General features: G+C 36.2%; 1 long non-coding RNA gene across 1 annotated transcript; it reads left to right on the top strand.

Annotated features, from left to right (window-relative positions):
- The first annotated feature begins 14539 nt into the window (after window positions 1-14539).
- LOC110938544 lies at window positions 14540-17907 on the top strand. The gene is made up of 3 exons (XR_002591471.2): window positions 14540-14784; window positions 15509-15563; window positions 17687-17907. It is a non-coding gene; the product is annotated as an uncharacterized LOC110938544 (long non-coding RNA).
- Window positions 17908-19050: the final 1143 nt, after the last annotated feature.

Below are 19050 nucleotides of genomic sequence, written 5' to 3'. Positions count from 1 at the left end.
TTGAATTTGATGTTGGCGACTACGTACTCCTAAAGGTATCCCCTTGGAAGGGTGTAGTCAGATTCGGCAAGAAAGGGAAACTGGCGCCTCGATATGTTGGACCTTTTAGGATTCTGGAAATGATCGGAAAAGTCGCCTACAGACTCGAACTATCGGAGGAACTCAGTAACGTCCACCCGACTTTCCACGTCTCTAACCTCCGAAAATGCCTTGCTGATCATGATCTAATCGTACCACTCGATGATCTTCAGGTCAACGAAACCTTGCACTTCGTGGAAAAGACTGTCGAAATCATGGATCGCCAAACCAAGCAACTCAGGCGCTCACGCATCCCTATCGTGAAGGTCCAATGGGAGGGCAAACGAGGCGCGGAGTTCACTTGGGAACTCGAAAGCGACATGAAGGCCAGGTACCCGCAGTCGTTTAAATAGATCTGAAGCGTCAAATTGGTCAAACGACTCACGGCGATGTGCAGCTTCGAACCTAATTTCGGGACGAAATTCCCTAAACAAGGGGAGGCTGTAACACCCCGTGTTTTCGAATGTCAAAGTCAAAGTCAAAGTCCGAGTCAACTTGGACTTCTTTGACTGTTAATGTTTCTTCTTACTTTTTGTATTATGAGGAGTAAGTGTTGTCTAAATGAAATGATCGAATGTTTAATCAATGCGACCGATTTACGACTGTGAAAAGTAGGAAGTAACAATGCGATAAAGTTAATCAATCAACAATCAAGTTAATCGATTCATCAATCAAACTCGAGACTCGAATTATGCGAACTCTGGTGTTATTATACGTGTGTGTGTGCCTTATGTGTTACTTGTGCATGTTTACTTATATGTTTGGTGTGGAATTCAAGCGAATCAATCGAAAATCGAATCGAAACTCGAAAAGCAATCGAACTCAATCGAAACCGACATCGAAACGTGACTTATAGAAGATTGTATGTTAGATATAGTAGTTGGGACTGAAAGTAATTTGGCTAGGAACTCTATCGTATTCTTATCGTCGTCCATCGAAATCGAAACATCGAAAATCGTCGCGAAATGCTCAAAGTGGGTCGCGGATCGAACAAGAGGCATCCTGGTCGAACAGGCCAGCCGATCGGCTAGCATCTTCCAAGCCGATCGAGCAGCCCATTCGATCGGAGCTCCTGGCCGATCGGCTGCCACTTTCCTCTTTTGGAGCCTATAAATAGGGCTGTCATTGTCACACTTTCTATTTTTGGAAAGCTCTGACCGAACCAGCCTTCTTCTTCACTTTTTCTCAGATTTCTCTCAACTCCGGTAAGTTTTCACTCTAATTCTTGTACGATTTTGATCATTGCATGATTCTACACCTTTCTATCTTTCAAAACTCGATTTCTAACCGTGAAGTCACCAAGATCTAAGTGTTCTTGGGTGATGTCATCATGGTGTTCTTGAAGAACACCAAACTTTGGCCTCATTCAACCATGAATAGCTTAGATCTGACCGGTTTCCACATAAACAAACTAAGATTTGTAAGAATCTTAACATTTTTATGAATAGTTTCCAGCTTTCTTCAACCTTTACACTCGAAACCTTAAACCGATAGAAACGGAGCTTAAACCGGCTAACTAATCATTCTAACAGTTAAGAGGTTCAAGATTCGGATTCTATATACAAGGTTCACCGACAATGGGTTAAACTCTAAACCGACGTTCCGAACCGTTCACCGGCCGGACCTGGGTGATTCCTGCCCGAGCTGAAGAAACGAGTAGGAACGGAGGATATCATAGTTCAACTCGTTAGGGGTGTGCACGGTTCGGATCGGTTCGGTTTTTGGGTAAAATCAAAACCGAAACCGAAATGTCGGTTTTTGGGTTTTAAAAACCGTTCGGTTTCGGTTTTTTTCGGTTTCGGTTTTTCGGTTTTTACGTCGGTTCGGTTCGGTTTTTCGGTTATTTCGGTTTTTGAAACAAAATTATGTAAGATTCAAATAATAAAAATATAATTTATATTATAAGAATCTTTTTATATGTTTTTATTTAAGTTATTATAGTTAACCTCTTTAATTAATATTGTTTACATAAATCTAACCTTCTAATATATTTTTATGTTTCTTCAAAGTTTTTATTAAATTTAATTTTTATATTAAATTTTGTTATATCTTATAGGTAATAATAATAATAAATCATTTCAGTTATAATGTTTTTATTATAAACACTTAACACTCAAGAATAAAATTAACATTTTCTACTAGCATTGGGTTAAACACTTAAATTTAAATTTAAACATAAAAATATATGGATTGTAACTTATCGGTTCGGTTCGGTTTTTTTCGGTTATTGAAAAAGTTTATCCGAAAACCGAACCGAAATTTTCGGTTATTAAAAATCCGAAAACCGAACCGTCGGTTTTTGTTTCGGTTCGGTTATTTCGGTTATTCGGTCACGGTTAGGTTATTTCAGTTTTCTTGCTCACCCCTACAACTCGTTATCAAACTACCTCGATATGACAACAGGTAATTAAACAGCCAAGAGTTAGACGAAAGGCCGACCAAGTCAGACTTGCTGGCCGAACGGCTAGGCTGTTCGAACAGCCCAGCCGATCGGACATGCCAGCCGATCGACCGGGCCAGCCGATCGGTTAGCACATGGTCTCACACTTTTCAAACTTTACGAAGTATGCTATTGACGAAGTGATGTTCGATCGAGTATGCTACTCGATAGGTAAACATTACTCTTCGGATAATGAGATACTATGCTTCAACACTCAATTAATTTTACAACTCGTTCGTAGTAGGGAATGCCAGCCGATCGAACAGTCTGTTCGATCGAGCGACATCCTGTTGAGAATCACTTCTAGAGTTCCCAGCCGATCGGTTAAGCCGGCCGATCGAACGGACCGTTCGATCGATCGACCTGAAAGGTAAGGACATTTTAGTGTTCTCATATACTACAACGAAAACTTCAAAAGTTCAAACCATCAGACACAAACACATCAGGGGAAGAAACAATCCACTCGAATGGCCCAGCCGATTGAGCCTACCGACCGATCGAACAGGACTGTTCAACGGACCTACCAGCCGATCGAACAGCCCGTCCGATCGAACCTGCCGTTCGATCGAACAGCCTATTCGATCCATTCACACTTGTCTGTTTTTCCACGTTACTCATTGTTGTGCTATCGAACTATTCAGGCTAACCCTACTCTCAACGCTCCCTTCAATCCATAATCAATCACTGTGAGTATACTCGATCCCTTTTGCTTTTAGCACTTTTGGGTGTTACATACGTTGCTTATATCAAAATACAATCGATCACACTACTCAAACTATTTGAACGCTAACCAATATGCATGTCTGAAAGGTAAGGACATTTTAGTGTTCTCATATACTACAACGAAAACTTCAAAAGTTCAAACCATCAGACACAAACACATCAGGGGAAGAAACAATCCACTCGAATGGCCCAGCCGATTGAGCCTACCGACCGATCGAACAGGACTGTTCAACGGACCTACCAGCCGATCGAACAGCCCGTCCGATCGAACCTGCCGTTCGATCGAACAGCCTATTCGATCCATTCACACTTGTCTGTTTTTCCACGTTACTCATTGTTGTGCTATCGAACTATTCAGGCTAACCCTACTCTCAACGCTCCCTTCAATCCATAATCAATCACTGTGAGTATACTCGATCCCTTTTGCTTTTAGCACTTTTGGGTGTTACATACGTTGCTTATATCAAAATACAATCGATCACACTACTCAAACTATTTGAACGCTAACCAATCGTGACTTGATGAATGCTTGTTGAGTGTGTTTACACGTGGAATGCTGTCTACCTGCCTTAATGACGTAGTACTATAGTTTGGACTCAGCACCCGTTCACACGGGGGTTGTTAAGGACAATTACTTGCATGGATTACGGTGGTAATCATGTATTGCGAACCGTCTCGGACGGTCAACCCGCAGTCATTGGTATCGATAGATCCATGTCGATAATTAACATGCATCATTTCCCTCTGTGTACGTGCTGATTATGCGTAAACTATTCGAACTCTATATGCTATTATCAAACTTGTATGCTCACCTTTACATTATATGTATTGACTTTATTTTAACGTATGTGACAGGTGTTTAGGATGCTTATTTGCTCTATCTGCTGTGAAATCGAGGCTAGGAAAGAGTCTAGAAACCAAGACAATTTATATTTATGTACTTAAATCTGAGTTGTCGAACATGTTTTGTTTGAAGGATACCTATGTCTGTAACAACTAAATTTATCTTATGGGTCACGGTATGGGACGTGATATTTAAACTATTCGGTAATAATAGTTCTTATGGAATTTCTTTGAACAATCTGTTTCGCTCAGTGCCGCGCCCCGATGATTCCGCCATCGGTTGGGGTGTGACAGATTGGTATCAGAGCCATAACTATAGGGAATTAGGTTAGACACGACCTAGTTCGGGTCGCTGTCTTAGAGACCTAGACTATAGTTAGGAACCAACAGACCCAGTTTATGTGCCTCATTCTGCAATTCTTCACTATCACTGCACTCGAATTTTCAATTAAAGTCAGGCGATTCAGTCAGGAATAGGTGTGAAAACCGCAAACTCCCGACTAAATTAGCTGACTTACGATGATTTTATCCATTTACTCATGCTTATCCTGACATTTCAAAAACATACGAGGAGAATTATACCAAATCAGGAGTGAAATCCCCATTTTGATGAAAATTCTCCTTAGGTTTTCTTAAAAACAAGGAAGAAATTGCTAAGCCAGGGGTGAAACCCTAACCTTGGCAAATTGTTCCGAATATTATTTCATCTCACCAAGGCATTCGACGGACTCCAACGATCTGAACTCACAAGTATAACCTAGGGAATGCGTGTGAAATGCCCAAGAATCGAAGCAGAAGCACGATCCCGAACGTCGAAAGTGACGACAAGTCTACTGTGAATAGTCGGATTGCTTTGGGTAGTCGATGTCTAGTAGCCGCAGATAACCTACCTCTCGATTTTACGTGTTTTGATTCTGAGCCCGCAACCACAGACTCTGATGATTCATTGAAATTATGTGTTTCATGTGTGTTTACCTGTTTATGTGTTTTATTTTGATGATTCGCTCGATTTTTGCTACCACTTTGATCGACACACACGACTCGCATTGCTATTCTATCTCGATTCGATATCCAATTACGATATAGCCGGTGTTATGCTATGCTATGACTAAGGTAGACTATATTATATGATGCTATCCAGTATGCTATACGCAATCGCTATACGAACGACATGCGAGCTTTGAAGGATAGGTTTCTGTTTTCTGACTGCTTCTGTGATTAAGTGGTTATGTGTTTCTGTGTTTATGTGACTCTGTGCTTTATGTGCCTACGTGCTTATGTGCTTCTGTGCTTATATGCATCTGTGGTTATGTGCATATGTGTTTATGTGATACGTGTTTCGACGTGTTCCTGAGCTTTAGTAAGTAGTAGACGTGTGAGGTGAGATTCGATTCTGATGTGTCTGAGACCTACGACGATGTCTGTTGCAGACCATGTCGTCATCCGGACACCGAACCCCACTTACTCGCCAAGAAAAGAGAGACAAACGTCTTGCTGCTATCATCGCCAAACAAGTAGCAAAAGCTGTGAGCGATGTCTACGAAAACGTCAGCAAATCATCTGAGGAGTCGAGAACTGAATCTCCCAAAGATGCTGCCAAGACTGTCAGCGCTCCCTTTACTCGCCAAGAAAAGAGAGACAGACGTGTCTGTCAGACGTCTGTCTCTGTTTTCTTGGCGAGTAAGTGGGGTTCCCTTCAATCCATAATCAATCACTGTGAGTATACTCGATCCCTTTTGCTTTTAGCACTTTTGGGTGTTACATACGTTGCTTATATCAAAATACAATCGATCACACTACTCAAACTATTTGAACGCTAACCAATATGCATGTATTACGTGACTTGATGAATGCTTGTTGATTGTGTTTACACGTGGAATGCTGTCTACCTGCCTTAATGACGTAGTACTATAGTTTGGACTCAGCACCCGTTCACACGGGGGTTGTTAAGGACAATTACTTGCATGGATTACGGTGGTAATCATGTATTGCGAACCGTCTCGGACGGTCAACCCGCAGTCATTGGTATCGATAGATCCATGTCGATAATTAACATGCATCATTTCCCTCTGTGTACGTGCTGGTTATGCGTAAACTATTCGAACTCTATATGCTATTATCAAACTTGTATGCTCACCTTTACATTATATGTATTGACTTTATTTTAACGTATGTGACAGGTGTTTAGGATGCTTATTTGCTCTATCTGCTGTGAAATCGAGGCTAGGAAAGAGTCTAGAAACCAAGACAATTTATATTTATGTACTTAAATCTGAGTTGTCGAAACATGTTTTGTTTGAAGGATACCTATGTCTGTAATAACTAAATTTATCTTATGGGTCACGGTATGGGACGTGATACTTAAACTATTCGGTAATAATAGTTGTTATGGAATTTATTTGAACAATCTGTTTCGCTCAGTGCCGCGCCCCGATGATTCCGCCATTGGTTGGGGTGTGACAAAAATCTTTAATAACTTAACAAAAACTTCTCTTACAACGCTAGTGTGAACATCGACTCATTTTAACACCACACCGTAAGGAAATTTTCATAAATTAAGTTTTCCTTAAAATCTCTTTTCGATAAAACCTTTTGAGAACTCAAAACTTTTGGATCGCTAACTCGTGAAATATCATCTTTTAGTCAAACGAATAACCTTACTCATCGTTTTTCCCATGTCGCCGAGACGCCCTCATTCGTCAATCCCCGATCGCTCGCTCGCTCACTCTTCGCTGACCTTAACGCATTATCGCTACTTACTCATGTCAATTCTCGCAGTCCTCCTTGCGAATGAATTCCGGGACAAAATTTCCTAAAGCAGGGGAGATTGTAACAACCCGCACTTTCGCGCTTGTTACTCTCGCTACACTCATTATGCCTAGCACCATAGATTCGGATCATAATGTAAACTATATCGCAAACTATGCTCCTTCGCATATTTTCGCAAACGCATCGCTTATTACAACATGCTGTATCACAACGCTTACGCTTTTCGCGTATACTATTATGCTATTACTACGCTACTCGCAAACGCAAACTCAACGCAAACTCGAAACGCCGTTACTTATGCTATGACCTATTATACTATAATAGATATAAATATCCAAGTACTAATACTTGTTTAAACGTGCACACGCTGGCACGCGCAATTCAGTTTATCGCACTAAGGCACAACATAACACGATACAACCTATTTTAATAAAACACTTAAAGTACCCACAATGGTTAACGCAACAAAACGCACCAAACGAACCAAAGTGGGAAACTAACTCGCACAAGCTCGGCCGTCCGAATGGACATCCGCTCGGATGACCATCCGCCCGGATGGCCATTCGACCGGACGAAGCCATCCGATCACAACCCATTCGATCGCACCGCCTTAACTCTCACCCTCACCTATAAATAGGGCCATTGTGTCTCATTTCAACACTTTGGTTCCCTTAGCCGCTCACACGCTCTCAGTCGCGAATCAAGGCCATTTTGTAAGCTTTTCATATCAAATCTTGTACAATCTTCATCACTAATCACTTCTACATCATCTCCTTCATCAAAATCACACACAAACACTTACTTTTTCTCTGAAATCACTGATTTGGACCTCTTGAAGGTGGTTTCCACCGTTTTGCTCCGGCAAACGGTTAAGGAACACCATTTGATCGAGAATGGTTCTAGATCTGAAGGATTTCACACGTTTTAACTCGAATCTCAACACTTTGCAACGGTTTTCAACTTTTCTTCAACTTTCTACGCAATACCGATGGAATCTGGACTAAATCAAACTCTCAACTCGTTCCTTAGTCGAGAGCCAGCTTGGAAACAGATTTCCACCAGAGAGATGGACCGATCTACGGGTCAGACATGAAACTTCATCAAGAACAGTGAGTCTGATCAAATGGGCTGAGACCATTCAACCGGATGAGCTGGACTTGGTATTATTCCGTTGTTTGACACGTTGTCACGCCGTCTCCGTTAACTCAAAACTTTTTACTTAGAAAATTTTGTCAAAAAGATCAGCTACAGATCATCTCGATCGAATGGCCATCCGACCGGATGACCATCCGCCCAGATGACCTGACACTATACTATCTGATTACTTAAGTGCTATTAATGAAACTTTGGATTTCAACGATTCACAAACACCCACACACTGATTGAATGGCCATCCGTTTGAATGGTCATCCGCTCGGATGACCATCCGTCCGGATGACCATCCGCTCGGATCATCTGTCGAGTACTTAAACTGTTCAACGCTTACGCTACTATTCTATGCTCAGGGTAACTCAACGCGCTCCCTAGAATCCAATCCAGCTTGTGTTTGCTTGTGAAACACACACTGTGAGTATACTCGAACCCTTTTTCGCTTAACGCACTTTTGGGTGAAACTTACGTTCTCTATAAAAAACACAACACTTAAACGCATTACAAACGCTAACCGCACTCGCATGTTATACGTGATTAGTTGAATTATTTGTTGCTATGCTCATACAGTGTTACACTAGACCACCTCTAGCAACGATAGTACTATAGTTTAGACTCAGCACCTATCGTGGACAGGGGTTGCTAGGGATCACATCACTTTACTTCACGTGTTCGCTGAACATGTGTCGCGCATACTCTACAATGTCTCGTGGTTAGGTTGTAGCATTGTTGATAGCTTACTTGATTCACTTATTATGTGTTACATGTTGGTTATGCATAAACGCTTTCTATACTATATCTATGCAAACTTGTATACTCGCCAATACTTTTGTATTGACTTTATTTTAACGTATGTTGCAGGTTAATCGTAGTTTATCTCGAATCAAGACTAGGAAGTCTAGAAACCCACATAAAAATCTAGGTTGTCGAATTTGTATTGTTTGAGAGACATGAAATCTGTATAACTGTTTGCTGATATATTGTTTATTAGTATGGGATAATGAACACATTAAATATTGTCACTAAATAGTTGTTATGGATTCTCTTGAGCAATCTGATTCGCCTAGTGCCGCGCCCCAATGATTCCGCCATCGGTTGGGGTGTGACACATCAAACACTTAAAACCAAGACAACGTTGAACCCGATAATCAATTCAGGAGGTCATCTAGGCCTAGAAGGCCTACTAATTGGGATGATTATATCACCTACCTGACTGAAATGGATGCCAGAAAGCTCAATGATCTTATCTCTTATAATGAAGCCATTTGTAATACCCGAAATTATGAAAACCCTAAAATAATTAAATCAGTTCTAAACTAATTACTATATGTTAAACCGATTTAATGATTATCGTTACATACTGAGCAATTTATTTGGTAAATATTAGTAGTAAACAACATTTACATATTTATTTTATATTGGAACATTTCTCTGGTTATTAAATGTATTACTAGGGGGAATACCCGTGCGATGCACGACATGCATAATAGTTATTGTTTTTTCCTGGAACGACGACTGATATAGATAGTGCGTGACATGGTACGAAAGTGCGAATATAGTATAGATTTTTAAAACAAAAACTGGGTTTTTTTAAAGTTAGCCGTTTGACCATGGTTATTTTGACCAAAGTCCACTCCTCATGCGGCGCTTTGTGGTAGCACCACCAGTCAAAAAAGGCCCAAAACACCCGAGGGTACAGTGTTCCCCCACGTTTTTAAGACGCTTTGAGAGAGGTTTGCGCCCCACCACATGTGGTCTCACAAAACTTCAAATCTATGGACGTGTGGTTTCTCAATCCTCTTCAAAAGACGTCACAGTTTTCAAATTTTTTTATTTTTTCTTTTTCATTGTGTTTTAAATGGTGTAAAATAGATGTTATATATATACATATTATACTACATACACATATACATATAAATTTAGTTTTAACATCTAAAAGTCAGATTGCAGGTTTTGTTCCCTTTTATAGATCAGAAAACAGTTTATAAACCAACAAAATTAACAAATCCTAACAGTTCTTCAAGTGTTTAGTTATATAATCTATATATTTATTTACTAAAATTTATTACAGTTAACCCAATACTTAATAAATAGGGTATGCAGGACTTAAAAAGTGTTATCTGGACACGTATGTCACTCCAGCTTGCCAATCTTGTGTACCGACTCCAGGGTAACATTTTCAGATGCGTGCAACACATCTGGTTATAAAAGTAAAAAATAAACAAAAATGATGTTTTAGATTTTTACCCTGGTCTCAAACTTAATGTAGTTGTTTAGTCCATTTAATTAAATTTTATTTTTAGTTGACGCATAGGTACAATGTAGTCCTCTATTTGTGACAATTGTCATTGTGCTTATAGTCATGTGATGTTGTTTTAATACCCGTTAACCAACTCGTTTCGCCTCTATTTCTCAGTTATTTAAAGAAGCAACATATACATCAGAAGTAATTTCTAAAGATAATGGTGAACCGTCAATGGTACAATAAACTTACCTCAAGACTACCATTTGCTAAACTGGTAGTGTATCTCAGAGTCCAGAAATCCCGTGCTAGAGCTATTTCAATTAATATATGGAGAAAAGGAAGAGCCGCATTGATTAAACATGGTCATAAAGGCTCGTACTATTTCATTAAAGTTAATTGTAATATTAAGTATTAGTTATCTAATAACCAATCAATCCTTTAAGGTGAATTGTTATGAAAAGTCTATAAACCCTAACTTCAACATTAATATATGGAGAAAAGGAAGAGGCTCATTGATTAAACATGGTCATAAAGACTGGTACTATTTCATTAAAGTTAATTGTAATGCATTTAAAGCAACCATAAATTTTGATTTTAAATATAAGATATAGCTAAACTTAGAAATTGTTTACTGAAAGTTGAAGTTGAAATAAATCATATTCAGATAATTATTTTTTATATGCAAATTCAAACAGACCTATCAAAATATGTAGGAAAACTCCATGCAAGTCTAACTCTGTCACGCTTAAATTCATGTAACCTGAATGCGGTTCATTACTTATTTAACCCATTTATTTAAATAGGCAGGCGAGTAGTAATCGGGTTGGTGGGTTGTAAAATTGTGTTAATTTTACCAGCATGGTGGAAGTCAATATTCTACCAGTATCATTACATCCAACTTTTTAAAAGTAAACAAATGGTTTAATAATATGAAAACTATTTCAAATGAATATTAGTAATGTATAAATTTAAACGAACATTCAAATGAAAATAAAGAATTGTTACAAACGAATGCAAATAAGAGAGAGGACATACATAAACGAAAGTCAATCATCGAACATAAATGAACGAAAATAAACGAACATAACATTGAACCTCCAATTCGCTTACGGGTTGCACCTACTTCTGTTTAAAGCAAGATGTATAGATTATGCAACGTACCTTAACCACGCGTGTGTGTGTATGTGAATATATGTTTTTAACTTGATCCGCATAAATAATTTTGAGCCAATAGAAAGCGAACCGGGGACTAAATAAAAAATGGAACCCAACTAAAAGTGAAAACCAAGGAAACTGAAACCAAAACTAAACGAACCAAAAAACAAAACCAGACCGAAATGAACCTATACAAACTGAATAATTTTACAGAAACAAATAAGCTGAGACAAATAATGTTGCTGAAATGAAAATCGAACCTGAACCAAAAACAAATAAAGCAAATCTAACCGGAAAGGAAACTAAATTTACACAAAACTAAAAAAAAAACTGAAAACGGAACAAAAAACATAAAAGATCTTACCGAAACGAACTCAAAAAACTTAGATCGAAACAAAACAATTCCTGGGAAAAATCAAAACCAAAATGATGCAACTAATGAGATGTCGTACGAAGGTGAAACTAATGAGATGTCGTACGGAGGCGAAACCGAAACCTCTGGCGGAGGATTTAAAGCTTTTCCGGCGAACCTCCGATGACTCGCCTTCTCTTTATTCTGGTTAGGTTTACGGCCGCGACAGTTAACCTGTTCACTACTGGTAAAGTTTTCTTCAATAGCTTCAATTACTTGATGAATTAGCTCTCGGTTAACAGACGTGTCCCACCAGAACCAGTAGTTCGTGTAATAATCGAAGCAATCGTAGTCGAATACCGGAGATTTGTGTGCGGCCGGAGCTTTCTTCTTATTGTTATTATCAGATGATCTAGGGTTTGTGGAATTATTTTTGGCACAAATGATTAAAGTAATGTAACTTGTGATTATTAAACTGGAATTGTTTTTGACCCAAATGATTAAAGTAATGTAACTTGTGATTATTAAGTAAATTAAATGAAATTAATAGGATTCTTATAGGCTGGTGCATTTAAAAGGAATTTTTACATATATCCCCTTATTAAAAGCCCTTATTACATATTTGTCCAATCTTTAAAATCAATTACATATTTCCCCCTTTCTTTATGAAATTACCCTTTTACCCTTTTTCTTAATTTCTTATCTCTTAACTTCAAAATCAATCTAGTCAATACTCTATATGTTGTGATAAAATCTTTAAAATATTTCTTTGAAAAAAAAAAACGGTCATACCCATTTTATAAAACAAGTGACCTTTTTACATATCTAGTTACTGGTTAAGTTTAAGTTTACATATCTTTTACAACCGACCCATTATACATTTAAATTTTAGTTAACTACACTAACAATTTACGTTAAAATATTGATTATCTAAAATATCTTATATAAAAAAACATATTGTTATACAATATACGTTTGTTTTTTCAAGTCGTAATCAATTTTTCTTTAGCCTAAATCTTAGTTCGATCATCAACATTTTAATTGTTTTGAAGCAGGAGCTAAATTTCCATTTTTTTTTTGTAATGCTATTTCAGAAATCTAATTGTCATGTTTTAAACATTCAAAATAATATTGAAAAAACTGTTTTACAGCAAAAGTAATTTTTTAAACCATGGTCGCATGACTGTTTTCTTTAAAAAAAATAATGCTTAAGAGCTATGACGTATTATATATAAGCAAAACTTTCAATTTTCACATAACATAGGCAGAAGCTTATAAAAAAATAGGCAGGGCTTATAAAAAAATGAATTCATATCATTAGGTTAATATCTTATTTGTAAAAAATTATATTACACATTAAATCATAAAATATGTAAGTAATGGTATTAGAAAGGGGAAAAATGTAATAATCATTTAATAAGTTCATTAAGGGTAAAATAGTAATTCAATAGGAGTGATTTTAATAAAATGGGTAAATATGTAATATGTATGGTTTAAAAGGGGGAAATATGTAATTGATTTTATGGGTTGGGTATATATGTAATAAATGATCTTAGGAGGGGGATATTTGTAAATGACCTCATTTAAAACAACCATAAATTTTGGTTACATATTTTTTACAACCGACCCATTATACATTTAAATTTTAGTTAACTACACTAACAATTTACGTTAAAATATTGATTATCTAAAATATCTTATATAAAAAAATATATTGTTATACAATATACGTTTGTTTTTTCAAGTAGCCTAAATCTTAGTTCGATCATCAACATTTTAATTGTTTTGAAGCAGGAGCTAAATTTCCATTTTTTTTGTGTAATGCTATTTCAGAAATCTAATTGTCATGTTTTAAACATTCAAAATAATATTGAAAAAACTGTTTTACAGCAAAAGTAATTTTTTAAACCATGGTCGCATGACTGTTTTCTTTAAAAAAAATAATGCTTAAGAGCTATGACGTATTATATATAAGCAAAACTTTCAATTTTCACATAACAGAGGCAGAAGCTTATAAAAAAATAGGCAGGGCTTATAAAAAATGAATTCATATCATTAGGTTAATATCTTATTTGTAAACAATTATATTACACATTAAATCATAAAATATGTAAGTAGTGGTATTAGAAAGGGGAAAATGTAATAATCATTTAATAATTTCATTAAGGGTAAAATAGTAATTCAATAGGAGTGATTTTAATAAAATGGGTAAATATGTAATATGTATGGTTTAAAAGGGGGAAATATTTTTTTTTGAAAGGTAAAAAGGGGGAAATATGTAATTGATTTTATGGGTTGGGTATATATGTAATAAATGATCTTAGGAGGGGGATATATGTAAATGACCTCATTTAAAACAACCATAAATTTTGGTTTTAAAATAGAACATATAACTAAACTTTAGAATATTTTCATTAAGGGTAAAATAGTAATTCAATAGGAGTGATTTTAATAAAATGGGTAAATATGTAATATGTATGGTTTAAAAGGGGGAAATATTTTTTTTTGAAAGGTAAAAAGGGGGAAATATGTAATTGATTTTATGGGTTGGGTATATATGTAATAAATGATCTTAGGAGGGGGATATATGTAAATGACCTCATTTAAAACAACCATAAATTTTGGTTTTAAAATAGAACATATAACTAAACTTTAGAATATATATAGATTATGATTGTTTATGGTCTTATAAAAATTCATATTAAACTAAAAGATTTGTTTGTAAATTCTCTAATACTCTAGAAAAGGATTTGAAAAGTGTAATTAATTAAATCTCTTTACCTTCCTCTTTGCTCGTACCCTAATTTTAGAATAGCAGTCATTACGTTTTCACCTTCGGCACCGGCTTCACACCTTGTAACCTCTAGAACTGCCGCCATCATCACCTACGTACCGAATTCAGTTTGCGATCACCACAGGAAATTGCAACAGCTTCACCGTTCGTCGTCGCCAATAAGTGGTCATTGTTGTGCCTTCCTTAAGCTAATCGTCTACGCGAAATAGATCCGTTTGTTCGGTCCATCAATGGAGGTAAAGATGTGACCCTTCTTTCTTTTGTTCGATATAGGCTAAGGACCGATTTGTTTCCGGCGACTAAGAACTGTATTTTGTAAACTGGTTTGAAACTTTGCTTATATAAATATGGACTGGGTTGTTTGACTAGAACCACACAAATCAGTTGTAGGAACTGAAAAAAACAAGTAACATATATGCTAGCATCTACATGATCAGTTTATGTTTGGTTAGCAGAAGAAGAAAAGTATAAGATGACTATGTATCACAGAGAAAAAAAAAACTTCTTATACACAATAAAATATTCTTTATTTATTCAATTTTTGTTTTGAATATTAAGTTACCAATGGTCAAATCAAATTAAAGGTTGAAAAAAAAATTACCACAAGAAGAGTTGTCTAATGAGTTTGAATGTTTGTTTTTGCTTTCTTGATTTATTATACAATAATTATATAGAGAATTGGATTTATTATACAATGATGAATTATATGGAGCATAAAAGAAGGCTTATGTTTGTTGATATATTTTCTTTCTTAAATTGCGATTTGTATTAGTTTTTCTTTTTAATTTTGGTTAGGTTGTAAACTATTATTATACTCTTAATTTGAAATAAGATAGACAGACATCAACTTGGATAAACTATTACGGGTAAATGTAGTTCGCGGTCGCCGGGAAACTCAACACAAGACGTTTTAATTTAAACAAAATCATAACAAAACTAACCTCGGAGATAGGGGTTTAGGTTTGCATAGTTTTTTGAGGACGACTCGGTTTGTGGATTTTTGCTTGCAAATAAGGTACGGATTTTGTTTTCTTTTCATCGTAGTATACTTTTAGTTTTCGTTACTCGTAGGTACGGTTTCTTTGGTCTTCACATCATAGTATTATTTGCTATTCGTTACGTCGTATTACAGATTCTGTCTTTTTTCCATCATAGTACAAATTCTAGCTCTTTATATAAATACGAATTTTTGGGTCTTGATATCGTAGCATAATCTTATCTTCATTACTCTTTAGTACGGATCCTAGTCCTTGTTTTAAGGTCTGATTGTCATGGTTTGATACCTTTATCTGTTGATATGTGATACGTTATCTGAGTCAGTATTGTCTTTGTCTGCTTGTTTATTAGTGTGTCGTAGCATGCAATACCTCAGACTTATAGTCATGGTCGCATGTTCCTGTCGGTAATTAATTTTAGTTATCTGTAAATTATATATATGGCCTTAGTATGTGTACTCTGTCACCCAAGCATGGTTGGCTTGTCGTTTGGGCGTCAACGGCATGGCACTTATCGTGACAGTACGTAATAAAAGTTCACGGCGTCTCTAGCTCGTGCTTGTGTAGCACCTTGGCCACTAGAGGCGTATAGATCGATCTTAGCTCTGAGTTTGAGTTTGTTTGTCTGGAGATGGAATAATGGGTGAACGTCACACTCACCATCTCATAGGTGCATGGACTAGCTAGCTGTGTACCAGTCTGTTCTGTTTATGGCTTTGGGTGCTTCTGTGCTACACGACTTAGTTTGTTGATATATATGTCGTGTAAGTTAGTATACGTTTTTGTATGTGAATATGTTCAGTATCTGTTATGATATGTTTGATATGTTTTGTACGCATCTGATTATGCTTTCGATCGTGTATGGGGTTATGATTCTAATTGTGTTTAGGATCTATTCTAATATGTGTACGCATATGGTTATGTTTCCGATCAGTATTGGGTTAAGTATACTTCTGACTATGTTCAGTATCCGATTCTGTAATGTACTAGTTATGTCTGTTTCGACTCAGTATCTGTACTGGTTTGTATCAGTTTCGTCTCAGCATCAGTCTTGATTTAGATTTAGATTCAGTGTTATACATTTAGTTTATATCCGTCAGTACATGTATTCAGTATTTGATTCAATGTCTTTTCTATTCTTGTCGTTGGATCTGTCTTTATTTCGTGTCGATTCTCTCAATCGGTTTAAGTAATTTCATTAGGATTTTATTATTCTACATATAAACTTAGATTATCTAAAGTATTTTGTTTACTATGTAATAATCTCTAAAGTTATAAAAATAGTTATTTTGACTAAATAATAACTTATGAATATTGATTAATTAAAAGATATGAATTTGAATATAAACGTGTATTTAAATATAGTAGTTAGACAATTGTTTTCTTTTAAAGATCATGAGATTTTAAATGGTATTTAAAATGTTTTGGCTTAGCTATTTGTTTTGTTTCTGTTTCCCATGTCGTTTTATGGAATGTCGAAAGTGTTTCATTCAGAAATCCAGATTATTTAAATTAATCTATTTTTAAAATATAACTTTTCAAAGTTAGAAAATTGGTTCTTTTTTATCCAATCATGATTTGCTGTGAAATATGATGATCTATTTTATGTTGATGACGTTAAAAAGTTCAATACAAGAAAATAGCTTTGCCAAGTATCTTGTTTTAAAAATAATAGCATTACTAAACGACGTTCAAACTATCCGATAGTCATTAGTTTTTTTTATTTGTTCAAATGTTTCATTTACAAACGATAGGTTAGAAATTTTACTTGTTATACGAATACTAGATTATTTAAATGATGTTTTAAAGTAAGTCCGTTTATACAAGATAACATGTTTTGGTCAACGACGTATCAGTCTCTACATCGGTTTTGTGTTTGGTCGGTATTAGTTATGTATATGACTGACTTTGGTTTCCGTATCAGTTTCAGATCGGTTCATGTATCCGTTTTTGTGTCACTCTTGTGTCTGCATCTGTTTTAGTACTCGTGTCAGTGACCGTTTTAATTCAGTCTCAGTTCTGTTACGTTATGTTTGGTTTTCCGCTGATATGACATTACTTGTACTGTTGATTTCTCCGTTACTGAGCAATTTTTTGGCTTAGCTGTATTTTTCTTTTTGTGTTTGTCTTATTTGTTTTACAGGTAATCTGGGATAATATGGGATTTCAGTGAGGAGCATAGGAAGTTGCTGACCAAGATTCTTTATTTCAGTAACGTAATAAAATGTAATTAGGATCTTATATTTAATGTTATGGATTGGTTTTTAGTTTTGATATCTGTAAGAGTGACACGTCAGCCCTATTTGGGTCGTGGTGTTACACCATTAGTAGTGATAAGTCTTCTGAATGGAATAAAGCAATGATTGATGAGCTTGAATCCATGAAGAAAAATGACGTTTGGAATTTGGTAGAATTACCCAACGGTGTCAAACATGTAGGATGTAAATGGGTATTCAAAACAAAAATGGATCCGAATGGGAATGTTGAACGCTACAAAGTGAGATTGGTTGCAAAGGGATACACTTAGAAAGAGGGAATTGATTATCAAGAGACGTTTTCCCCTGTCTCTCGTAAAGATTCATTAAGCATCGTTATGGCCCTAGTAACTCATTTTGATTTAGAGAGATGCATCAAATGGACGTTAAAACCACTTTCCTTAACGAAGACTTAGACGAAGATGTTTACATGAAACAATCTGAAGGCTTTAAACCTGAAGGTCAAGAGCATCTAGTCTGTAAGTTGAAGGAATCCATTTACGGGTTAAAACAAGCATCACGTCAATGGTACCTCAAGTTTGATGAAGTCATGAAGAAACAAGGTTTTGTAAAGAATCAAGTGGATCAATGCACCTACCTCAAGATGAGTGGGAGCAACTTTACTATACTTTTCCTTTACGTAGATGATATTTTATTGGCAAGTAATAGTTTAGACATGTTGCATGAGTCGAACGGGTTACTCTCGCATAACTTTGATATGAAGGATCTCGGAGATGCTTCTTACGTCATTGGCATCGAATTCACCAAGATAGACACAAAGAGATCTTAGGATTGTCTCAAAAGGCTTACATAGATCGTGTCTTTACACGTTACAACATGCAACAGTGCAAACCCTCAGTCGCTCCAGTAGTTAAGGGAGATGTTTTTGGTTCATTTCAATGTCCGACAATAGAGGTTGAAAAGGAGCAAATGAGCCAGATACCTTACGCGTCAGTAGTCGGGAGCTTGATGTATGCTCAAGTCTGTACTCGCCCAGCTATCGCTTATATTGTTGGAATGCTAGGCCATTATCAAACTAATCCTTGCCTAGATCACTGGAAAGCAGCTAAGAAAGTACTTAGATATCTGCAAGGGACGAAAGACTATAAAGTAACTTATAGAAGAAGTGATCATTTAGAAGTGGTAGGCTATTCTGATTCTGACTTTGCCAAATGCAAAGATGCCAAGAAATCCACTTTGGGCTATATCTTTATGTTTGCAGGCGGACCTATCTCATGGAAGAGACATAAAC

The sequence above is a fragment of the Helianthus annuus genome, chromosome 5 (assembly GCF_002127325.2).
Source record: "Helianthus annuus cultivar XRQ/B chromosome 5, HanXRQr2.0-SUNRISE, whole genome shotgun sequence".
Classification (NCBI taxonomy): domain Eukaryota; kingdom Viridiplantae; phylum Streptophyta; class Magnoliopsida; order Asterales; family Asteraceae; genus Helianthus; species Helianthus annuus.
Note: the sequence above shows the minus strand (reverse complement) of the source record. Positions and strands in the feature narration are given on the sequence as shown.